We start from the raw sequence: 26,676 nt of genomic DNA, 5'->3' as shown, positions 1-26,676 counted from the left end.
AAATGTTCCCAAAAAGGTTAGAGAGACAAAGATCGGCAGACGGTAAAAAAAAGACAGGAAATGGAAAAAAATGTGCTGCAGATTGCGCGCATGCAAAACGTGCGTCGTGTGCCCCAGTTGTGCCAAAATATTCGCACGTACGAATGCACGTATACGCAGAGCGGTGATAAAGTAATCTACTGTCGTTATTGTTTGACTTCTACCTCGCTCTGTTCTCTCAGGTCCAGACCACTTCCGGGCTACATCGTCAATAATTACCGCGAAATTGGCGTAACCGCGGAATGTACACCACAGCCATTCCCTTCTAGTGTGGCGCTGTTAATTCCATTATTTATTTTATAGTTCGCGCTGCAAAACGAATTTTTTAAATAATTAATAAGACATAATTCGAATAATTACTTAATTAAAACGTCACCGATGATTAAATTGGTTTGTCCTGTATCGAATTGAGTGACAAATATTGAGACAAAAAAAAATAAAATTCGGAGTTACATGATACACAAAACTGCTATTATTATGTTATTACACTTATTATATTATTATTTCCTTTCTTTTTATATCTAAACTTACTTTAAGTAATGTAAATAATAATTTGTAAAGACAGATTGCTGAAAAATTCAAATTCAAAGTTTGATGGTTGTTTCCCCGAGAAAATTTAGTTAAACACGACTACGTAAATTCTCGTATCAAACATATAATGAGGCTAAGAATATGATAAGGCTAAGTGAGAGAAACGTCACTTTTCTTTCTTTTCTCTCTTATTCGCGTGCAGGTACCAAAACTAACAACTAAAGAGTTATTTACGGGCACAAGATGCTCAGAAGCGGACACGTGGATGTTAGCAGCTCTTGTGTACGTGTGTCGAAGAGATGAAAGTGGTCGGTTTGAGTGGTTCGACGAGTCACCTACTTTTACATCCCTCTGTCTGTTTATTGGCGGTAGAAGGGATGGCGACCATGCATTTGTACGTCAAATCCTGAGAATCATGAGGACTGTTTCCGCCTTTCGGATTTAAAAGCATTCCGATGTAAACAACTGTATCTTCGTCGACTATACCTAAAGCCTTTTTATCGATAAAACATTTATTCTTTCTGTTCCTTTTTTACTGCAAACCTGCATTCGCGCATCTTTCACGCTCAGACGATCAAATCTGCGTTCGCGGGAGATATACTTATGATATGCATTCTACAACATTTTGTGATACTACGAAAATCGGCAATTTCTCCAAATGATCAATAAAAACATATGAGCGCGCATGACTTTGTTTCTTTTTATACCCTAAAGCACTGTTTTACCCTACATTCTACAATAATTTTGTATTTTCGTATTTTATCGCGCTTCTGTGTCTGTGTTTTTCAAGTATTTTCTCGTTTTTAAGATTTCATCGGATGCTTTTAATTGTCTTCATCTTCTCCTCCATGCTTCATCTTTTCGAGAACCGGAGCGACTAGCAAATCCGCTTACTCTCTTTACTATTCGCGCAACGAGCAAACTGGGCTTTCCTCGGAAAACGAAGTCCAACGTCCGCTGGACGATATAAAAAGCGTATCGTCATAGTCGTCAGGCCGGAAACTTTGGCATTTTGCTTTATATCTTGGTGGAGAAAAAGGCTTCTACATCGTTTCTAAGAAAAGGCGGAGAGTAATCAGCCCTGTCCCCGAAGGGCGCATCGCTGTGGGGAACTAAGCGGAAAAATGACCCTCTGCGTTCTAACGCGTCAAACTTTAAAGGGGCGCAGTTTTGGACTCCGTTCGCGTAATAACACTTCGTTTCGTTATCGCTGCTTTAAATCCAAAACTTCTTTCACTCATTGGCATTTGTTAATTGAAGAATATCGCGATAAACTGAAGGGAAGAAATCTTCCACATTTTGAAGACGCGTTCGTGCACTTTTCACTCGTTGAACTACAATTAGTCGCGCAACGCTAATTTAATATTATATAACATACTAATTTTTTTCGCAAACCAAGTTTTACTTTTACCACTAAAAGAAAAATCGATAAAAAAAAAAAACGATTTGTGAACAACGATGCAACAGGATATTGATATTTCGGAAATATCAGTAATTGGAAATAGATTGGTTGGAAAATGTAATTATGATCATTGTTTGCAAAGTATTTTTACCATCTATTTCGGCAAAAAAATAGTGACGCATCTTTATATTGGAAAATATTGGTTTTTTGTTAGACACATAATAACTGTATTCTGAAGATATTTATAAGTCGCTGGAAAATATTTATCTTTTTATTCGCGAGTCTCACGAGTTGCAGATTCATGCAGGTTCCAACATTAAAAAGATATTAAATGTCTCGGACGGGGTTTGTAAAATCGTGCTATACACGTTCTAAAGTAGAAATTATATTTCAGACAACAGTAAATTTTACAACGCGATGCGATATATGGGTCAGCAAAAGGGGAGAGTGTGAAGGTTCGTGGAGATAAGGTGGATGGATCGTTCGTGTGACAATTATCTCGCGTGACAATGCGTTACCGCAATTTCCGTCTATGCGGCAGAAAGTTTTAAGAACTCTATTTACATGCCTTGCAATAATCGAATAGGAAAGAGTAGCATTGTAATCAATATATGTGTGTGTGTGTTTGTGTGTAGGGTATAATATAAATCTCCATATATACGTCATATAACATCAACAGAAAAAAAATGAATTGAATAATTCGCAACAAATATAACTGCAAGCATTAAAGACACTTTCATGATTATAAGAAGGAAGAAGAAAAATATAACAAAAGTAAGGCGGAAATTATGAACATATCTCGTATAGCTATTCATAGACGTATGTGATCGATGTCGGATGATCATAAAACGACGGTTTGAAACTAAGAACGGCTAAAGAATCAATGCGGATAGCAATTGAGACGAAGATATGGCGGGGAAGAAAAAGAGACGGAACGAGAGGCAAGTCCTGCTGGACGGCTGCCACAAGGCGCTTCGAAAGTAACGATCTCGTTATCGTTCCGCCTCGAGAAGCGAAGGACTTAAGATAATAAGTTTGTATGGGAGGGTGGAGAGTCCTTAATAAGAAACCGGAGCGCTTTCGCGCGCGAGAAGGAAATAGCGCTCGCTTACTTTGCCTCTCTCCACCGTCATCCGCGTCAGACCACTCAACTTATTAATTCCATTAATATTTCTTTCATGCGATTTGACGCACTGACGCGGCGAGATTATTAAAAGCGCGAAGGAGCCGTAATACTCTTGGAAACTTTGTCTCTATTACTACACGGTACTTGTTTAAAAAATTAACCGATTCTTCCGAGTATATCGTTTAGAATGCTATGCGCAGTCAAGCAAGATTTATCCGTTTTATCTCACAATATAATTTTCAATATCATTTTTGAGATTCGACACAAATAGATAAATATTTTTTATTAGAAATTTAATTATTTCACTTATATGATTTGATTCAAACAATATTTTTAATGTTACAATTTTTTCCAATTCTCATTTAAACTGTCTTTTAATTACCATATAATAAGTTAATTTATATAGTACATGTATTATTTGATAGTAGTATTTTAATCTAATATAATTATAATAAATAGAAAGATTTAATGTAATTTAAGTAAAATAAAGATAATACACACACACACAATGAAAGATAAATTTAATAGATTTGCTTTTATAAAGAGTAATAATAATTGCTTTCAAATTCAATGTAATAGCGATCCATTCATAAATAATCCGAGTAACCTATTAAATTCAACAGGCTGAAATATGAAAATCAAAATTAAATTTTCTCAATAAAATAAAATTTCAGGTTCGGTATAAATCCAAATCAATATGAATCAAAATTTGCGCGCGCACTCGGCTCATTTTCAATGATTACATCAAATAAATTATTCCACGTGACAGGAAAATAGGAACTATATTATTTTTGCAAAAAGAATTATTTGTAAATATCGCATGTTAAAAAAGAAGAGTAGAGAATTTTATTTTCTATTTCTTCTGTTAATAATTATTCGAAATAAATGAACCAAAGTAAAACATAAACGATGTTGTCTGACTTAACAAAAATTTTAAAACGTAAAATTAAGTAATTTTTGAATAATAAGATAGAGTTTCATGTCTCATTAATCATATACGTTTTAAAAAGCCAATAGCTGAACGCATTAAACTTCATTTGGTAACTGACAGCTGATGATGAATCTGAACGGAAATCTGGTTCGTCCTCAATGTCGGTTGTGAGAGTGAACCATGCAAATTTGTCTTGAATATTGTAGGCACATTCGCGAGGGATATAAGACGTCATCTATCTACGTAGGCAGAATGGAAGCGAAAAAGATTTCGAAAATAATAGTAGACCTAAACGAGCGAATTGTACGAGACGAAGTTGTCCGCTGTCATCTCAGTGAAACATTTCGGTCACTGCACATTGTTGCGAAGAGTGTACGAGTGAGAGGAAGCAGGATAGAGATAGAGAGAGGGAGGGGGAAAGAGGGAGAGAGAGAGAGAGAGAGGGAGGGAGGGAGGGAGGGAGGGGAGAGAGAGAGAGAGAGAGAGAGAGAGAGAGAGAGAGAGAGAGAGAGAGAGAGAGAGAGAGAGGAGTTGAAGGAAGAGGTGAAAGAGATGGCAAGGGGGTAGCAGAGGGAGAGATAGAGATAGATAGAGAGAGAAAGAGAGAAAGAGAGAGAGAGAGAGAGGGGGAGAAAATATCCGACACCCCGGTTGGTTGGTCCGCCTCTGTCCGACGGATGACGTCCACGATCAAGCTCCACCCACACACATGCCCCCAGCCAACGCACACACACAAACACACACATGCTCATACACGCGTACGTACTTACACCTACGCATGTCACACTCGTACACACATACACGCACACGGTTTTGTGTTATCCGGCGTGTACGTGTCGGAGCCGACACTCGAGCAACACGCACGTACACACATACACACATACACGCACACACACACACACACACACGCGCGCGCCCGACATTCGCGGTACTCGTAACTCGCGAGGCCCTTCGGAATTCTCGATGGGGAAGCCCTTCGCGCACGGAGTTGGCGAGAGGGTTCGCGAGAACAGGGTTGCACGCACCGTACCTTCTCGGGGGTGATGAGCGGCGTGATGTACGTGGTGACCGCCGTCGTGTACACCTTGCGATGACCACCGGGGAGTTGAAAAAACTTGCAGGGTCACCCAGTACTACTGTTGGAGTACCGAGTGCCGCGCGTTGCTCTTCCTCGGCACGGGAGAGAAACGGAGACGACAGTCTCGATCGGAGCCAATCTGATCGACCGGCTGCGAGCGACAGATTCACGAGTCGTTGAATACACACGCGCGTGTACCTGTTGTCCGTGCGCGGTTGATCGTGTAACACGAATACGACGAATTCACCACACTTTTCGTGATTCTTGCCGTGCTCACTGAAAGTCAAGACGTATCTTGGAAGATTCGTACGAATTTCACAATGATACTCAGTTACAACGTGCTAAGTTAGCCTGAATTAATGTAGACCATCGATCCTGGATGGATCTGTTTTGAAGAATTCTCTCGACGATTTGTTCACAACTTTTTATCACACCGGATCTAAATCTGACTGATGGATTCGCGCTGCGATCGTACACTTTTCGCGATGCGGAAGACACTTGTAATGATCCTCGGGCCTTCAGCAGGCGACGTTACGGGCGAATGTGACGGAACTACGATAATTGAAAGTGCTAATTGATTTTTGCGTGTGCGTGTTCCCCTCTTCCGATGAGTTCTCCTGGGTCGGCGCGCCTCTGACTGAAGTGAAACCGGTAACCGTTGTATCAGACGTATTCTTCGTATATCCACCACTGTTATCACTGTCACGGGAGGATACGAGCGAGACGAATGAGGAACACTCAGAATAGACAGAGAGAAAGAGAGAGAGACAGAGAGAGAGAGGGGGGGAGAGAGATCGACTTGCGAGCACACAGGCAGGTGGTCGTCGTCGCGCTCTTCCGTCACCGTACGTCGGGTTTCAATGCTGCACGCTGTGACGCCGAGAACAGAATGGGGCGATCGTAGAGGCCCGGGCAGTGAAGCCGTAGCGAGGGGAGGTGGAGAAGAGCCGCGCGGGTGATGACGACGGAGTGGGGTGCCGGATGGAGGGGCGAGTGAGTATTCCGGGAAGGGGCCCCTTCATCCCGCTCTTTCGCGTCCTCCGCCCTCGAGCAAGCGCTACCCCTCCGAGGCGCGCAGGCGCCCCCGGGGCGCTGCCACCGGCTCGAAGGGGAGTACGGTTTCCAGAGGAAGACGAAGGAAGAGCTATCCTAAAGAAGAGGAGGGTGGAAGAGCGGCGATATAGAGTGAGAAAGGGATAGAGAGAAACGGGAAGGGGCGGGAGGACACGGCTCTCTTCTCCTTCTCACTCGCTTCCTTCCTTCCTTCACCAGCAGCACCCCAGCATCGACCGACGCGCCACGCTGCTCCGAGCCGCTTTCGTACCCGCTCCTCCCGCGGCGTTTCCCTCCTCTGCCCGCAAAACCTTCTCGCCATGCAGACCCAACGGGAATACTTAATGCCAGAAGAGAGGCTGACTGCCTGACTGCCTACGCCAAGCCACGCTCGCTTGACGGCGGGATGGCAGCGAGGGAGATCAGTACACGGAAGTGAAGAGGCTCGCGCGAGCCGCCAGATGTTGCTTACGAACCTTGCGGCTACTTGTTACGCGTCCGCGAGTTACTCCCACCTGATGACGAGAGCTTGTTAGAATCTTGGAGATGTTGCACGAGATATCACACACGTTATTAAATTTTCATTTGCTTACGTTGGCTCATTGTCAAATTCTATTGTTCAATTCTCTCTTCTCACTCAATACATCAATGATTTCAATCATCAATCATTGATTTCCGTCAATTAATATCGTATAGCGAGTAGATTTTATTTTTATCGCTGCTTATATTAAATTTAAAAAAAGAAATTGAACCAATCAGATATTATATGTAACTTTAATTCAGAGATCGAGGACAACTCTTATTGAGCTATTTAAAGCAAAACGAGCTGACAGTCGCAATGAAGATCCGTTCTGACTATATTCTATCGACAGCTGCCAAGATAACGCAACAGCGATGACCCGCCGCGCAAGTAGTTCGAACCCTCGCTCGGATCAGAACCGGAGTCCGGCCAATATTGACCACTACTACTGCCGTCGGATTCCGAAGCCAACTGTTTCTCCTCGGTTCCGCTGCCTGGCTGGCCGGAAGCCAGGAGCTTCTCTCTCGCTCGTCTGCTCGTCCCGGTGTGAACGTATCCTACGTTTAACGCGGAAGGAAGGGTCTAACCTAACCCAGAAAGATTTCATTGAGCCGCAACGTGACTTGGCCGGCCGCCAATACTATGGACTCTGTACGTGGACCGTTCGCAATGACCGCCACTCGCGAGAGAATCTGCCATAAGAATCGCCGTTTTTGGGAAAGATCGTCACTCCGAAATGTGCCGCCGAAACTACTCGGATAAGGTCAAATGGTTCCGCGGTTATCGAAGATGATAGGGGACCATTTAGGGTCGTAAGAACCTGGGTCAAGCTCCCACTAGGTATACCAATATCGATATTACGTTTTTCCGTTATCACTGAGAAAGATAAGAAATTTGGTTTGTTTGTCCGTCGTTCGGTGTATGAGTTAGGGATACTGCCAATTGCTACCGATAGCCCTGCACAGGAGCGCAGGATTCCTAGTACTCGAGATGAGACGACGCTTGCGGGTGACGAGGCGAAGCGGAAGGCGAACGTTGCTTGCTCGCGTGCATTTGGCTTGCGTCCAAAGCGAGACACTGAATGAACTTGGCGGGAAAACCGCATTGGCGCGTGTTTCCTTCTGTCGTACGACAGACGCGACTACAATGGCTGGTAATATCCTTGCACCGGCTGCGTAGAGACGTCTCTATGTCGAAAGATAACACTGACGATAACCTCGGAATTTATCGACCTTCTTACGATCGCAAATAAATTTCTATTGTCCCGTCTGGATTTTTCATGCACTAAATTCTGTTGAATAATTATACATGCAGTAATTTTCTTATTCGACAATTTTACATTCCAATCGCGTCACGCACATGCAGAAATGTTAACATCCATGTCAATCATTATTAATTATAATTGCTCACATTTTTGTTCCTTTTTCGCATTGTATCTACATTGTATTAAAAAATGCACCGTTTTTTTTTCAAAATAATAAAATCCAAGCTCTAGAAAATATAATAAATTTTAATTGAACGCACATAAATTAATACAAGTACATTGATTTGAAGTAAAATTTACTATCAAATTTATATCACTGTTTAAATGCCGAATTTGCGAGAACCGACATAAAGAATAACAAATTAATTTCGAAATTTGATACCAGAATGAACGGTAAGCCAACACACGTCCACATTAATCGTTTTCCATTCCGCATTTGAAATCATTTTGGCTTCCATTATCATATCTTTGCGGTTACGTATTTATGATGTAATAACAGTGCGTTACCGCGGAAACGGTTAGCGGCGGCCGAATGACGGATTATTCACTGGCCTCGAGAAATTTGGCTGGTCAATGCGATCCCGTAACCGCTTCGACGGTCCCACAATAATCATTACTCTAGAGGCTGTCGACTGCCAAGGATGACGTGTAATCATGATATTGGCACATAACTGAGTTATCGCGCTACACGGGAGGGTCCGCCCTTTCCTCCGGGGGTGTCCTTCGGTCAATGTATATTCCGCTCGGTGACTAGATCGACGAGATGTTAACGCAATCGGACCGTACACATTGCGTAAATCTTGTTAAGTGAAACGCTTCTCGCCCTTACGATGATGCAAAGTAGAGAACCGATTGAACATTTAATTTAAAAGCAACGCATCACAAACCATTAAAACAAATGTTTAAATAAAATACTAGTCATATTATACTCTACGTTTGAATAATATCAGCTAACTTTAACATCTGACATGTATTTGACAACTCTTTCTGCATTTACTAAATCTTGTAATAAATATATTGTGTTAATTTAATGTTCCTTTTAGCTAATTAAAAAAAAAACAATCTAAAAAATGTAAAATTTAAAACTAAAAATTTATTTATTCTAAACTTTTGCAAGATGAAAATATATTTTGTTAAACGTCAACGTTTTTTTAATTATTTGTTCTGTAAAAAAATATAATTGTTCTTTCTTAATTTTATAAGTATATTTAGATTATTAATTATATATTACTAGTAAATATATAAGATTCAATGCTTTTATTTTAAACGTCTCACAATATTCAAGATCGCAACATTGGAACTGGGTGAATAAAAAACTACCATTAACTCGGTCGCGGGATCGATGAGCGGATTCGTATCCCCGGAAACCTCGATACCGAAGAAAGAGAACACCGCAGCTTTCGATCTCTTTTAACTCGTCTTCCGCAATCGGTATTTGTTTCGGTGACAGTACAAGGGCAGCGTGTTTTCGTCGTCGGGCAGCAGTCGAGCAGTTTCGGGAGGCCCGCATGCAAGATATACGCGCGGGAGAAAGAGAATTGGAAAGAGGGCGGAAGAGACCGTTCGATTGCATCGTTCGACCGCAATGGAAACTCTTCCACGACCTAGTTTGCCCTTTCCCGCATGACGTTGCCGGGATTTTTAGTCGCGATTTTTAGTTCTCGAGCCCGATACTTATCTCCCGCAATATGGCTCATCCCAGGCGACCCGTCTCGCCTGTCTATCTCGAAACCGATTTCTGATATTCTTCCGACTTGTCCGCCGTCTCCTGCCTCACCCTTGCAACCTGACCGAACGACGAGCTTAAAACTTTTTCCAAAATATTAGATACTCCGTGTATGTGTGTGTTCGAAGGGCGTGAGGACACCTCTCCCCCTCCCTTCTCATTTAGGTCTCCTTCTCGTTTCAATCTTTCTTTTCGTTCAATACTCATTCACTCCAAACTCGGTTGTTCGCAATTCGTTCGAAGAGTTCTTCGAGGTCGGACGTTGAAAGAGAGGAAGAAAGAAGAGAGCGAAAGAGAGAGGAAGAAACTCGAACAGGTCGGATCAAGAAAGCCAGGGGTAGATGGGCAAATAGCTCGAATCACGCGAGCCGTTGCTTCGTAATTAATAGGGCGCACGAAAACGAGCTATTGCGCCATCAGCGACCCTCAAGATCCTCCCAGCAGCTACACATCACCGAGAAGAGCTGTCCGCCGTAGAGAGTCTTGGAGTCTCGAGAGATAAGCCTTAATCGATATTGACAGTATTTTACGCGTCCACCTTTTTCGCCAAAGCAATGATAAGGTCAGCAGATATAAAGTTGGTTCATGAAATAATAGAGTGACAATCATTTTACATTAAAGAAGATTTGAAAATAAAGAACTGGAAATTAATAATATAAGACTATCTAATTAATGAAAAGCAACGAAAAAAATGTTAGTAGGTAAAAGAAAATAATAAAAGGGGAGAGAAAGAGAGAGAGAGAGAGAAAAGAGAGAAAATTCAGAATTCTTAATATACTTATATGTATATATATATATATATATATTACATTATATGTGTACACATTTAATTAAAAAAAGATTTATATAAATTTATTGTTCACTTAAAAAATTGTGAACAGTATAATTAGCGTATAACATATTAAACAATTTATTTTTAATAACTACATTCTTTACTTATAAAGGAATTAAAAATAATTTCTTTCATTTTTAATTCCTTTTGTAAATTTGTAAATTTTATAACAATTTATAATCTTTTTAACCTATGTGTGCAGAGAAAGATTTTTTTCTAAGTTTAATCCAAAACTGCTGATATTATTATAACAAGTACAACTATAATATTCATTCAAGTGCAATGTTATTACAATTCGTTTTCGAATTATACCCGAGAGTTTATTAATTTTTTAACAGTAATGGTATATTTCCGAGCAAGCGTCAGCTTACTGTTCGTCAAATATCATACCTGGCGATTTAGCGATGTAGCATTTCATCAAGATTTCATACCCTACAAAATTTACCTCGAGAATCGCTCTCCGTCAGAATTTTACTCGCGCGTCTTTTCGTACAAAAATTTATATCTAGTCGTAAGAACGCCTCGCGCTTCCCAAGCATTTATCTCATTCACTTCATAAGGATGGCGAGAAAGTGAGGACAAGAGCGAGAGGAAAAGGGACATCCCGAGAAGAGTTTGTCGGCGTGCTTGGAGTAAATCAAAGGAAGGAAATGAATTTTTATCGAGGACAGAAGGCCCCTGATTCGACTCGGAAAGCAACGCCAGCTCGATCATGAAAACCAAGTACAATTCACGAAAAATTCGGCGAGAAACTGTGGCGAAACGATACGGTACTATCGTCTTACTCTCGTCTTCGAAAAAGTACTCTCGGAAAAATTCACCAACGCAATAAATTTACGTGATCCTTCTCCCTTTTCCCGGAACGCCCTTATTTTTCTCTTCCCGGTGGCCGGTTCTTCACCGGGTGATTAATGGCATTAATAAGAGAGAGTTACCATCTTCATACCGATTGCCAAGATGCAAGACCTTTTATCGATAAAAATCATGCTTAATGCTTAAAATAAATGAAGGTATTTAGTAGTTGTATAAAGTAATATTTTAATACAAAATTAACATCATCTTTACTTAATTTATAACAAATAATAAAAATTAAGGTTTTCTTGTAAAATAAATTTTTATATAATCTATATTGTAAACATAATTGTTTAATGCAATTGCACGTTCTCTCCTACACAGATTCCTTATAACTTCAATAATAGTCATTAAAATATTAGAAAAAGGTCGCCAATATGGGAAAAGGCATCTCATGGCAAAACGGCACTTTCTTATTTTTTGGAAATTAAGACATTGCACTGTATTAATATTGATAAAAACATGATCTATTTAGATAATTAAAGAAATAAAAATTATATAGCTCATACATTCACACACATGGCTTTTTCCATATAAAATTTATTTCTCTAAAAATAAATTTATTTTCTTTATTTCTCTGAAAGAACAATTATTCTAAAACTTACATTCTCACTTTATAAAGTACGTGGTTGGCGAAACCACGCGCAATTCGGATGTTAGAGAAGTAGCAAATGATTGTAGTTGACAAACATGTGATTAGTAGAACGCGTCGGATGCATCTACGTGGGACAGAGTTTCGCTCGCGTTTGCTTAAAGACAGGAGAGAAGGAAGAGGTGTCGCTGGTAACTCTGTGGAAATGTACACGCAGGTGTGTACCCATAGTATCTCGGGCTTCCGTGAAGCTCGGTCGTTAATGACTCTCGGTCGTTAGATTGGTTTGCGCGTAATATGCCCGCCGACGCAACGCTATATGCTCGATTAATCCACGTCATTTATCCACGTGAATATTAAGACCACGTCTATGGAAAGAGAATTTTCCGAGAATACGTAAACGATTATTAATATGTGTCTACGTAATTTTTTTTGTGTCTTGTCGCACTTTACTAAATATTTGTGTTTTTAAATCTTTATTAAAACATAATCTTTATTTTCGTTTTTGTATTAAAAAGTCAAATAAGTTCAATATGTATCGATAAAAATATAAATAAAAAATAAAAGATTATTTTATTACATAATTATTGTAAAATAAGAAATAATTGTATCATATACAGATTCGTAAAAAATATCGTAAGCTATTAACAGCTCAGAATCTTTAAATCTGCTTTGTTTGTATTTTAGTTAACTGGTTAATTCAAATATAACTTGAAATGAGCAAATGAGAATAAATTTACAATATGCTTATATATAATCATGAAATAATAAATTTATTATAAAATAATTTAAATAGATTTTCATCATTAATCCGTAACTCGATTGAAATAATTTAACAGTCGCATTTTTATATGCGACTGTTATATTACATATTTATATACTTTGCAGACATACTAAAAAAATTAATGCATTAATAACGATGTATAATCAACAAAAGTTAACTTTAAAAACTTAAAAAAAGGTTTTATATTTTAGATATTAGAATGTATTTCATTAATTAAGATTGACATAATTTGATTTGTATGTCACTTGCGAAGCACATTCGACAAAACAAATCGCATACTACGGAAATGTTACACTCACGCAATTATTGCAAAGAGGCGGCATTCCCTCTATCCGTATAAACCTTTAAGAAGTGGATATTGCTCGTTTCGCACCTCTCATGACGTTGATCGTAAGAGGATTAGACTTGGATTTACGATTCTTTCGGCAAAAACGACAGAGGTACAAAATAGCGTGGTCTTGGAACATTGTAAAACGTCCGTAAAAACTGCAACCTTTGTCATCCGAATCCACTTTGCGCACATTCGCGCACACACACATTTAACCAACCAATTTTTTAAAATAAACTTCACAAATTAACATGATTATTTTTTAAACGGAAGTTTTATTTCTTGATAGTAAATCATTTAATACTAACCAAGCATATTAATTATCAAAAATGTCTTCTTTGTTATGTTTTATCTTTAAAATAACAGTAAACGCATTTAATTTAATTAATTTACTCCGCAATATAGATGTTTTATAAAGTACATAGTACGTGCTTTTATGATACGCAATATATTAGTAATTAAGAGCTTCGATTAATTAAAAAAAAAAAATTTATCACAGAATTTTTCATAATAAAATATCAATTTTTCATAATAAAATATCATAAGATAAATTAGTGTATATTCAATAATTCGTCACATATTGCTATGTGAATTGTTTTTCGCTGGAAAGCTACTGAAACGTGATTTCACACAGCTTTCGACTGTTCCCGCAAGTTGAGAGTGAAACTCTATTGTAGATGGAAACACGATTGTTCAAACGCACCTTGTATTTTGATGCGCCAACGATCCAGAGAGGAAAGTAACGCGCGCGATGGAATCCCCCGTTCGTTACAACGGTATCGAATCTATTTCACGCTCATCAGCCACGCGAGCGTCTAGAAAACTTCGGAACGAAGAGGAAATCTTGTCTCTGTTCTTCCCGGTTGCTCTCATCTCCGGTTTTGACATCAACTATGGTCCCGAGGTCTCGAGGACCTCTCCGTGCGATACAAAGAGAAGAGATCGTGAACACAGGGGAACGCGCTTAAGGGGGTGCAAGAACGGCTGGAAAGCCTAGCGAGAGAATGAGAAGGGTGGCATGACAACACACGCGAAGGAAGCAGCACAGTGGCGACTTTTCGTAAAGCATAATGAAATTGCCTGGTAATCTTAGAAGCACCGCATACCGCGACCAGTTTCGACGTGGTAGCCAGTCGGGTTAAATGTCTCGAAATGGATATTTCTGCCTCCTCTCTATAGATAAGCGTTGTATTCCGCGGCCGAACATCCGCGTGTTATACCATTTCAAATATTACACATAGCTGAAATCCCGATGCGAATTTCGTGCTTCGCCTAAAAAGTTCATCTTAAGCTAAGGAGACTTTCTCATTTGAGGAAGTCAAGAGACTCCAAATGTGTTCAATTTCTTTTACCCCATACAAGATTAAAAAAACAATATATTCTCGTTTCATTTCAATTTAAAAATTAGCATTACAATTTTTACGAAATGCAATTAGTACTTTTAAAAATCAAATAATAACAAGTTATAACTAAACATTATAGCTATAAAACTGTATTGTAATAATATACTCTCATATTAGTATACCATTAATAAAATATTGTCATATTAATAAAAGACATCATTATAATATTTTGATGTAATTGTGTCTAAGGCAAAGAATATCGTTTGCACTACTTAATTATATATTTTTTTCATATGTTCATTAAATAACTGCCGTATTTTAAATTTAATGACAGCACCCTCGTTTATCTTTGCAGAAACTCTTTATCGTGCAAATCTCGAATTCAAATATAAAAATGTTTGACCTGATGACATTTTTCGGTTGATATCGACTCTCGATATTAGGATGACTGATTTCCCAACCCAACGCGCATTTCCGGGTGATAATTTTTACGTCTGACGCGTCGAATCGAAATTCGATCGACACGCTGAAATGTAATCGACTAGTCTGTAATTAAGAGCACCTTCCTCGAAACGCGATTTCGCGATCGGCAATGAGCGAGATAAACAGGAGCGAGACGGTCGCTTTAATTTCGAATTTCTCCTTGCTGTTTTCACACGGGAGACTCACCGATTAAATGCGCGATACGAGCCGCCGCTGACAGAAAACGCCTCTTCGATTCTTACCTGCAACAAAAAGGCAACGAGCATTTTAATCAAACTGTCGTCGAGCGAGATAAGAATAGGGCGCGTCTTCGTTGGCATTTAGAAAGCGATTCTTTCATTCTGTCTCATCCTTCGAGCCTCTCTCTTTTTTTGTGGTTCAATGATAAACCTTATAAATAAAACAATAATAAATAATTCTATTTAAAAAGTATTCTAATATTGTAATGTTCTAATATCTTGCGGTAAGTAAAACATTTTTCTTTTATTCTTTCTATTTTCAAGCTATTTTGTAAACTTTAAATCTATCTTACTTTATAAATTCTCTATACTCTATAAATTTTTCTCAAACAATTAAAAATGTTCAATCCTGCTATAAATAACACGGAATAAATTTCGAGTGCAAGACGATCGAAAGTCCATCGTAATCCACGATAGACTTAAATTCACTAAATTTATATTCGGTGCAACGACGGCAAAAGTACACCGGGTCGTAGCCGATCTCTCGCCAAAGTGCCCTGTACACAATCAATCTGTTAAACGTACTTATTTATCCTTGCCTGTCGGAACGACGAGGCAACATTGGGACATCGGGACGACGGTGTAGCTATTAACTACGGAGATATATTTGGCAATGGTCGAGCGAACGTACTGTGAGCTGATTTTACCGGCATTACTTAGTCAAGGTACATCCACTAAATATCCGAATTCATTCGGCCCCTTCTCATGAATAAAATTTCCAATTAACATCGACGTACAATTGATACTCTTATTAATTTCCTTTATACATCAAAGCGTAATGTATAAATTTCAGAATAAGTGACAAAACAGGCAGAGTTAACGAATTCCCAGCTCAACGAATCAGTTAAGTATGACTGCTGCTCGCCCGGTGAGTGGACACAAGGCGTGTCAGGGGTGGCTATAAATCTCAACGGGTTTCTGATCAAACGATCAACTAATACCGGACTGTGAGAGGTTCGCTCTTTCCCCCGGAGTCGTGTCAGTGCTCCTTGCCCCTTCGTCAGGAACCCACTCGGTTACGGGATAATCCCAGCTGCATTACCTTGATGAGCTCCGGAACTCCGCCTCCTTCCCATACCCTACTACGAAGACCCCGGCTTATCCCGGTGTTTAGGCAGACGTGGCCTAAAGATCGCAATGCATTACTACGATCTGTGTGTACGCATGTGTGCGCAAATATGTACGTGCATGCGGGTGCATACAGGCACATGCGTAATTTCGTAACCGAGAAGACTGGCGTGTACACGGCGCGATATTGGGCGGATTGTTGCTGCTTTAAGACGCCGTAGCGGCAAGCACGAGGACGCTGCGATATATCGTGAGGAAGGTACGAGATCCCCGGGAGAGACACCTTCCATTCAGACTGAAGGGAAAGATCGCCTGAGCCGGATCTCGCGGAGAATTCTGACGTAGCTAATATATCCTGCATCGCTCCACCTCGGCTCTCGGGCTATCTGGATCTTGGTATCGCGAAAGCTGATTTCCGGTCGGACAACCTTCTCCCCGAGGATTCCCCACGGAAATTGCTCATGGTCAGATAACACGGCTAATCGACTCGAAAGATAAAGATGTAATGGCGCGCCAAAGGAATTCCGCAAGATGTATTCAGATTCGTGTATAGAACACTCGTTGTATTATAACCGAGATCAGAGAATTCCTAAAATTCCAAGTATAAATTACATAAATGATTCTCGTTTTACATCTAAAAATACCTTTAGAAAAGGTACAGTGATTAAACATGCAACAGCAAACGCTTCTTGTAAGTTAAAAAAACAAATAGATAACCTGAAAAGAAATAGAAGTAAAGTAAAAATTTCTAAACTTAACCTTTAATAACGTTCAATTGCTCTCCTTGTTAACTTAAACGCTCAGGCCAAAATAGTACGCGACAGCATGACCGCCGGAAAGTCAACCGCGGCTTGCAAATTTGATCGCGGGAATACAGCCGTCGAAGTTCTGAGCGCGAGACTTCTAATCTCGGCGAAGAAGGAGAATAAGATAGCGGCTGAAGGAAGGGCGCGAGATTAAAGCGGGAGAGGGGATTGACAGGCACCGGGCTCATCTTAGTTACTCGTCTAAATCTCCCTCTGAGCAAGGCTCCAGTGTGGCAATACGTAACAACTATTAGCGAACCGACATTCATCTCGTTTAACTCGAGTTAGCGGCCGTGCCGCGTAAACTAAGTCCAGAAGCCGCGTTAGCGAGCCACATTGCTTAATACGATCGTTGCAAGCGAGAATTATTTCGCTAATTTATACAAAGTGGTATGACCTATCCAACCGTGTTAATCAATATTCGTTCGTCGCATGTTGCACTCTCTCGCAATGACGTTAGAAAATTATAGCAGTATTATCAGCAACGTTTCTAAATACTGCATACAAAAGGAATAAAACAAAAAAAATTTTTTAAAGCGTATATATAAACACGTAACAACATAACAAGAGCAGAATGCATTTGAAACACATGTAGACTTAAGTTACATTTATGAAAAGTTTTAAGCAATAATATAATTTTTAATTAATTATTTAAGTAATATAAAACTAATAATATATTTATTATTATTCTTATCACATTACTATTTTATATGTATACATATATGTACAATAGTAAGTAATATGGTATTTGAACAATGAATTTGTTATAATAAATATTGCAGAATTCTCATAAATCGACTGCCTTTCTTGTCGGGAAGAAAGAAGATAAACATCAAAATCTTTTGCTATCTCATGCAAAAGACAGGAAAAAATGACAGGAAGGTTAATTTAACTTGAAACGCTTCGCTTTAGCCGGATGAGACGTCAAAGATGTCCAACAATATCGTGGGTATGCACATTTCAAGAGCATTCGGTGCTTATTCCGGACACGTCCGCGACGCGGTATTATGTTATTAGCCAGATCAACGAGCGTAAAGCGGTCAGAAGCGGTCAGGAAATACACCTGGAGAACATGCCTCTCGAATCCCGAGAACCCGGCACCGACCGGAGGGCATAGGGGACGTAAGCTTGTTAACAAGTGTACAGGACGCGGGACAACTTGCGGGACAAACCGCGCAAAATAAACGGGCAAACGTCAAACGACTTTTCACACATTAACCATCCGAAAACACGCCTCTTGATAAACGAACTCCCCATACGCGGTAATTAACGGTAACGGCATTAATTCCCTTCGACAAAGCGATCGCTTAACCGGTTAACCAAATACGGAGAATGCGGTTTTTGTATTACGCTGGGTCCTTCATTAAATTTTTCTCGTTAAAGAGACCGTTACCGAGCGTAACTAAATTAGCAGGGATAATGGAAATTAACTTTTTATGTCCGCTCCCTTTATTATCGTCTTCTTCTTTTGCTCTCTATCATCTCTTACGTGAACTTAGCATGAAAAATTCTTTAATGAAAAAAATTATCCTTATCTATGCCTCTCTTTGTCGTTACTGTCCCTTTATTTGTTTCGCGCTTGCTGTATACATTTCTATCTCGCCTCTGCCCGCAAGCCTCTTTCCTTCAGTCCTTCAATCCTTTCCACTTCGCTCTCCTGGCAGAAACTCCTTCGTCGATCCCCAAAGGAGACGCAAGTAATGCCGGGATTATGTAAACGTCACTCCAGCGAAACACGCATCTGTTCGGACGCATTCAAATTATTCAACTGACAAACAATTGTGAGGATCTCTCCATAGCTCTTGAATAATTCTAATCAATGTAAGAATAGCCAGATAAAATTGCTATTAACGTCCCTTCTAAAATTTTAATTAATTATTTGCGTGATAATTTTCCTCAATTTTTTCTTTACTTTAACAAACTTTGATTGAATTATCTCTTGCCACAATCGTTTGTAGATTTAGAAGTTTCAAAAAATATGTAAAACGCGAGAAAATAAAGTGAATAAAATGTAGAGTAAATATATTCTCGCGTGTATCAGTCAAATTCCAACTTTCTCAACTCAACCCAACATGCTCTTACGCGCTTCAGCCAGCGCAATGATGTTACATGAAAAGATGCTAATTTACACTACTTAGTGATTCCGTTTGGCACATGTGTGTCGCAAGATCTTTCGCTAATCTGTGCTAACGGAGCGCTTCGGGTGCATCACAACGTACGCAATGTCTAAAAATAAATACGATACGGACGAAGAAACGATATCGAAAATGCGTTGCAACACGTCTTTACTTTTTTCCCAATCTCCTCTAATCCCTCTCTTATGCGCCAGAAATTCAAAATCTATTCGAGTCCTTGTAATTGGTATTCACTATCCTCGCCTTCTTCGTCGATGCACCATACACTTGGTGCCCCAATTTAATATGACTTATGCATATTCAATGGCTTTCCTCCATCCGCGTCTACACAAGAGAACGGGGTGCGCACAATCCGCTGTGAGATGAGAAAGGGAAGCTAGTCAAGTTTTGTGACTTCCTAGTTTCTGCCTAATGTATGCTAAAGTGTTAAATGATTAGAGAGAGGAAAACTTTTAGAACGGAGATAGCGTAATAGATTGTCGAATCTGATATATATAAAATGCAAATTTAATACACATTTTAAATCGAATCACATTGTTTCCGTGTTCTTGATCATTATGTATCTGCATGCGATCATCGATAAGCGTGGAGAAACGAGATTAGTCATGAATTATCAAAGTTAGACGTAAAAAGATATAATACTGCAGAATCATTTGCGCATTAATTATGAAATTCTCTCAAAAATTATATAGACAATCATCATCCTCAAAGAAATACTATCAGAGGTTGCAATGGTATCGATTTCCGAGGGAGATTACGCATAACAAAATAATATTCCGCAAATCCGCGAATCCGGAGAACGAGGGGGATGAGAACGAGAAGGAGGAAAAGAAGAATCAGGAGACAGACAGATATGGCGCGCTGCGTAACTTTTCCCTTTATCCGCTCATCCCGACGTCGTCTGCCGGGACCCGACAATGAATGGATGTCAAAAACGCAGCAATTAATTCAGACCTGCGGGGAACAAAGGCGTAAGAATACCGTCGGCCGTCGTCTCGTACTCCAGAGAAGTTCTTCCTCGGAGACTCTCTCACCGAGGAGAGATGAGATGGGGGGATGGTTGGGAAAAGAGAGAGAGAGAGAGAGAGAGAGAGAGAAAGATAAAGAGTAGGAGCAGGAGGGTAAGAAGAACGAATGTAGGAGGGGAGGAAGTATAACTGGCAGTGAGGTAGCAACGAGCGACAGGGCACAATAGTCGGATCATCCAACTTTACTTTGCTTATTGTAATTCAATTTCACGGGGCGTCCGCCTGTTCCTCCCGGCGCACTCGCTTGCCCGCGTCCCCTTCCTTATTTCCCTCTTTCCGCCCTGATGTCTTCCTCAGCGCGAGAGAAATCGTCGCTGGATTACAGTGGGAAGAAAGGGGGAGGAAGAGAGGGAGCGCGAGCGTCTACCAACCCGACGCGGGGAGATGGACTTGACAACTGTTTAACATCCTCGCTTACAATGCCGATCTCGCGTCGACGGTCGCGATCGTGCGGCGCCATTCTAGCCGCGCTAGAACCGAGGAGTTTCTCTAGTTTAGTTCGCGGTTCAACTCGGGCTCTCTCTCACGTTCCTGTAATTTACGACGGCGTGTAACGCGAAGCGTTTCTTCCGCCTCTCTTCCATTGTCGCGAGCATTTTACCTGTCCGACGTGATTTTCAACGGAACTATTCAGAATGTAACCGTTAAATATATAGTTTAATTTAGTTTGTGTCTGTGAATTACAACAACGTAACGTAATACTTAGACTACTCTTTCGTTGTTGTTCTCCCGGAAGCATGATATTTAATTTTATTAAAGAAATCGTAGCTGTCCGCAGATCCATCGCTAATCAATTACGATGTCTATAAATTTATTCTATTTCGGTGTGAACAATATATTCACCAAGTCTTTGCAGGATTAGTGCACGTTCCAATAATTCCTGCTTGATTAAGATATCACGAATCGAAAACAGATGCATGGATTCCCCACGGTGATGCCGTCAAGCATGTAGAGCAAACATCGGTAACTGCTTGCGCGGCGAAGGGTAAGAGGGTTGCATTCCCGAGCAATATCTTGCACCAAATTGTGCACGGCACGAGACACCCCCTCCCCTCTTCCAAGGTCTTCTACTCATGTTCTCCGTTTCTCACTCTCCGTTCATCTCTTTCTCTCATCTAGCTTCTCATTCCCCACCTCTCTCTCTCTCTCTCTCTCTCTCTTCCTTACCTGATTCACCGGCTGGGCTTCAACCGGATGGCTTCGTAGCGATGCCACGGCAAATACGTGAATGTTGACTCAGCCAGCTATCAGACCCGGTGCCGGCGCGCTTTATTCGAGCTGACTAAACATGCCAACTTAGATTGCCATAACACTGCGCGAGCTACCTGCCACCAAGACCTCCCATTTCCACCTCGGTAACGCACGCGACGCTCTCCGATCCGCGAAGACTTTCGAACGATATCTGTCCCGGTAATATTCCGATCGTCGTAATATGGAGATTACGATGCCGCATGAGACGGTTCGTCAATGAACACCCGAATGATTTTTATTTATAAGCAACGACTTAGAAAATTGAAAAGGAGGTTATTTCGTATTCTTGAGCAAAGATTGATTGCATTTTAAAACAGTCTTAATCTTATCTCTCGAAGATTAATTAAATATGACAGTTCTACAGATTTAAAAATGTACGATAATTATTAAAAGAATATAAATCTTATTCACTGAAAAGGATATTTATATGCAAGATAAAAATATTTTAACGATATTTAACTGCAATCCCTTGATTCAGCAAAGTTTTACTGCACTTTATAGATAAAATAGAGAACTCACAATTTTACCCTAAAACTGTAATTAACTCATATAACGAACGAATCCATGTGCTAAGCGAACGCGCGAAATAGAGAATAACAGTTAATAACATTAAGGTGATATAAATGCCGCGTGAGCGCGCCACTTCGCCCACTCCTGAATTATTCTCTTGGACTTATCAGGCGCGACTTTGATTGAGCGCGACGCAAACGTTTATCGCCATCGGACACGGTTGGCTGGACTCCAGCGGGCGACGACTATTACGTAAACAAAGGCAAGACAAGGAGCCTGATATAAATCACTTGGTGCATTATATCAGGAATTAACCGGCCGGCGCGTGGCCCCACCGGAAGATCGAAACTGGTCCAGCGGCCGCGGACCGTTCCAGTGGAGCGTGATCCTTTTTGAGTTACCGCTTAACTCCATTACACGGCCTTTCGCTAATCTCTGCCCGCCCGCACTCGTGCGAGCAGGTGCATCCGCGCTCCGTTACCCACGACTCGAGTTATCTCCGTTACACTTCAATCAACATCGGGAGCGATCTGCGCATTCGGGTACTGTGCGGGTTCCGTTCTGACGGGGTATCAATCGCGCTCGCCTTATCCGTCGCGCTTACCACCGTCTCCTCATTGCGCATAGTCCAACGCTTACATCGTAAATAAATGGAATCTTCCCAATACTGCACCTTCCCTCTAATGACAAATAACACAGTACGGACAATTTCTAAGTACGGATAAGATGGGAAATAAATAATACATTAAATTTTTTGTAAATAAAAAATTACATTGACATTGCGTACAAGAAAATGTTACTTTTAAAAATATAAAGATTTTTAAATCCTAATGCCATTAGCGATAAGGCGTAATGTGCTAATGTAATATTGTTATTCCCCAAAGAAAAAAGATATTTCTTAATTAAAAAAAATTAATTTCCCATAGATATAATTTTACGTTTCCGCATGATAGACGTGGTTTATCTTTCTTGAGTTGTTTGCGATGCAAAGTAAGATATCGCGCATTTTCGTCACGACTGGCTGTCAGCCTTCCGCGTTAAATATACGCGCTTCTGTATTTCTTTTTATGGGCTTTATTCGAAACGCCAGGAGAAAGGCTGTGGCGTCGCGCGGTTTATAACGGAAAAATTGTGGCCATTCGTTGTTATGATTCCGACCATGATACGTGCCTCGCGATCGAAAGACACGAGACGGAAAGCGACTTACACGCGACATACGGCCAGTTATGATCGGGCGTAAGTACGCGATATAAGATGTCGTACGGACACTCGTAAACCTGACGGACACGAGCGGACATTCCTCGCTTTATTATCTGCTTTACTACTTTAATATAATAAAAGTCGAACCGCGCGGTAACGGACTCGTCGCCTACGAAAATCCGAACTTTATCGATCAAGATCTAAATTCCGGATTGCTCTGTTACAGACATTCTTTATTTTGTTACGTTCAACCCCTAGCTACGCTACCCCTTCTCTACGCTATGAATATATTATATAGAATGGTCCATCATACTGCCGGAAATTACTTTAATACCGGGGACTAGCAGCCGAGATAAGAAGAACGATGGCTGTTTCAATGCTTGAATCATAAATAGTTGTAAAGATATACGGGAATGAAGGAGATTGAAACCCTTTGAATTAATCTTTAAGAATACAGGCAGATAAGAAAGCTCTACTTAGTCACTTATTAGTGATAAAATAATGAATTTTTCATGTGTCAATTTCTTTAGGAAGGAGCGTTAATTGAATTACTGCGGACTTTACGTTCTACGTGAATTTCGATCCCAATGCCGCAAGTTTCGCATAAATATCTAGGTACAAACTGACGTTTCACGTCGGATGTCCTTGTCACAGGACGCGCTGGCACGAGCTCGTAGACGGTTAATTGCGGTATCCCGCGGACGAAACGTGCTCCGGATCCCGCAAAGGACAACACGTAACAAGTTCTAGTCTGATAGACAGAGAGAGAGAGAGAGAAAGAGAGAGAAAGAGAGAAAGAGAGAGAGAGAGAAAGAGAGCTTTTAAAAATAACATAGTTCGTAATATTCTGATTTTATTCCTAAAGTTAAGCACCTGTAAAATTCTCGATTATATAAAATAAAAAGTTCGCACTGACGAATCTGAAATGGCAACTTTTTAAGTTAAATTTTTAATACTTTATAAAAATACATAAGTTTTAAAAGTATATATCTACAAATTAATGTGCCATTCATATTTTAAAGGTATTTGAATTTGTACGTCTCTTAAACATGTTATAAAAACAACAGTAATACCAATATTACAAGTCCCATAAACTGAAATCATTGCTTATTACATTTATTACACATATTATCTGGCTTTACCTCTACCACTTTACAATCGTATAGTAAAGTATATGAATTTCATGAAATATGTATCATTCATTAATTGAGACGTCAATAAATTGTTTCAACATTTCACAATACTTAAATAAAACCGGTATGTTACTGATAAGTAATACTTTGTTTTTGTGTATTCACATGACCGCGCGATTTCGCGTTGCGAGTGAAGTATTATTTTACATTTTCAGAGAGATGCGTGCATCCGGCGCTTTCTGATTGCACGATGAAATTATACGCACTACACACGTTTTATCTCGTAAGCGCGCGAAGCTGATTTAATGCGAGTTTCATATACGCGAACAAGTCGAAAGGAGAAGAAGGGCGTAAGAACGTACAGGAGGAACACCAGTACTCCCGCGAAAGGGCTCTCTCCCCCAACCTCCCGTTTCTTTATTCTTTTCTTCCTTCCTTCCTTCCTTCCGCGGTGCGATATGAGACCACGCGGTGTATATTTCCTCTGGTTATTACATGCACATTCTATTATCTTGTATTCGTTTCTCCACCTTACACTGCGGATCTCTCGTACTCCCCCCCCTCCCTCCCCCTTCCCCTTCAGTCCCCACTCTCCCCAATATCCCGTGCCTATGCCATATTACACGGCGCGCATGCAAGTTTAACTCCCCCGTACACCCCCACAACCCTCTCGCTCGCCATCACTTTCTCCGCCTCCGCACACCTCCTCCTTCTATTTCTACTGGTTTGAAATCCAAACTCCTGGAGATTGGTAGCGGAAGGCACCGTCCCCCGCCTATCCCACAGGGAAATACATAGCCGGGCTCAATTAATGCCCTCGGAATCGAAATCTTATTTCGTGCACTCGCATTCCAACTTCCAACGGGTCTTTCACTATTCTCGCTACTTCTTTCCGTCCTCCTCTATCTCTTCATTTTTTTATTCCTTTCTCTCCGACTTGATCGCTCTTCGTCTCTCTCTCTCTCTCTCTCTCTCTCTCTCTCTCTCTCTCTCTCTCTCTCTCTCTCTCTCTTTTTCTCTGTGGTATTAAAGGAAATCACAAATGAATACGTAATGCGTCTCCGCCTGACGATCGCGACAGAAATCAGCCTCATTGTTTCTCGGTGCTTCGTTTTATCGGTAGTGTATTTTATTCCTTCATTGTGGCGAAGACATTTCGCGCACGCGAGTAGAGAAAATCACAAAATGCAAAATTACTAAAAAAGCCTCTATGTTAAAATATGCGTCAAATGTTCGGTATATGTAAAATTATAATAATGTTATATGTTCACTGAGGAATAAATTATAATTATATTATATGTTATATAATAAATAAATTAATTAAATGTCATTAATTAATTCATAGTAATATTAAAGTTATTGATTATAATAAAAAAAAGTCTTCCTATTTGTGATTAAAGGCAATGTAACTTTCTATTTGATTCACACCGCGCCGAACAATCTAAAATTAATTGCGTCATTTTCTTAGATTGTAACTATCATTATTATAATCGTTAATGTTATTGTTATAATTGTATTTGATGCAAAAATTTGTAGCTATTAAATTTCTAAGTGTAATTTCGTCTTTAAAGTACATAATGATATTGTTCTATCAAGTATGTTGCAACAACGATTGTGTAGGCCAGTTTATTGGTACGTGTCTTCACGAAACCTCGACTTTCTGACCCAGTTACGGCTTCACGTTCAAAAGCGGAAAAATATTGTGACATCTTGATCAATAAAGTTTGGAATACGATATACTACGTATATTTGATTGTTTTTTTTTTTTCACTGTTATTCGGAAATTTATAAGTACAGAAAATGGAATTGCGGGATAGTATATTGCAGATGTTACGACGCGTAATACGATGTCACTTGATCGAACCATAAATCGTTGACAGATAAACATTATAATGACATCGTCCAGTGTTTGATGACTAATATTGACAATTTAACGATTGCAAAGATAAAATAAAGCTCGCGTAACAATCGATATTCTCAAGTATTATTAAACGAAAGAAACGATAGTAATTCTGACGCTGTACAAGACAGGAGTTAGCTTTACGAAAAGGCTTAACCAAGTTACTCGCAAAGTATCGTACGCTGTGACAGTGTCGAAACAGTCGAAAGTCCGTGTAACCGGCACTATGTTCGCAAGCGATTCGCATAATGTCCGAAGTACTCCGCCGGCCAAAGAGAACGCGAAGAGAGCGCCCTTTACCGCCGCTTACTTTGGAAGTCTTCGTATCCGCTCGTGCATAAATAAAGAATATCCTCAGTCGCCCACGACCGTTTCTATCGCGATCTCTTCCTGCCTTCAACTTCACTGCCTTCCCCAACCAAACCCCCCTGCCCCTCCCCGTTCCTCCTCAACGCCTTAAACTCTCTCGTCGGGTCTCGAGTTTCCACCCTCCGGGCGCCCCCGCTCTTAGAAACAATGAGG

The 26,676-nt window shown here is 40.2% G+C and overlaps 1 protein-coding gene across 4 annotated transcripts in view; it reads right to left on the bottom strand.

Annotated features, from left to right (window-relative positions):
• Positions 1-26,676, bottom strand: part of LOC105838293 (RNA-binding protein Musashi homolog Rbp6) — a 613,545-nt gene that overhangs the window by 187,994 nt on the left and 398,875 nt on the right. The window contains exon 1 of one of the 4 annotated variants that reach the window (XM_036284987.1): positions 5,060-6,029. The exons of the other annotated variants lie outside the window; for them this stretch is intronic. The gene's annotated coding sequence lies outside the window, so the exon portion shown is untranslated. Of the gene's footprint in view, positions 1-5,059; positions 6,030-26,676 lie in introns of those variants that run through there. 4 annotated transcript variants of the gene reach the window in all.

The sequence above is a fragment of the Monomorium pharaonis genome, chromosome 3, assembly GCF_013373865.1.
Source record: "Monomorium pharaonis isolate MP-MQ-018 chromosome 3, ASM1337386v2, whole genome shotgun sequence".
In the NCBI taxonomy this organism is placed as follows: Eukaryota; Metazoa; Arthropoda; class Insecta; order Hymenoptera; family Formicidae; genus Monomorium; species Monomorium pharaonis.
Note: the sequence above shows the minus strand (reverse complement) of the source record. Positions and strands in the feature narration are given on the sequence as shown.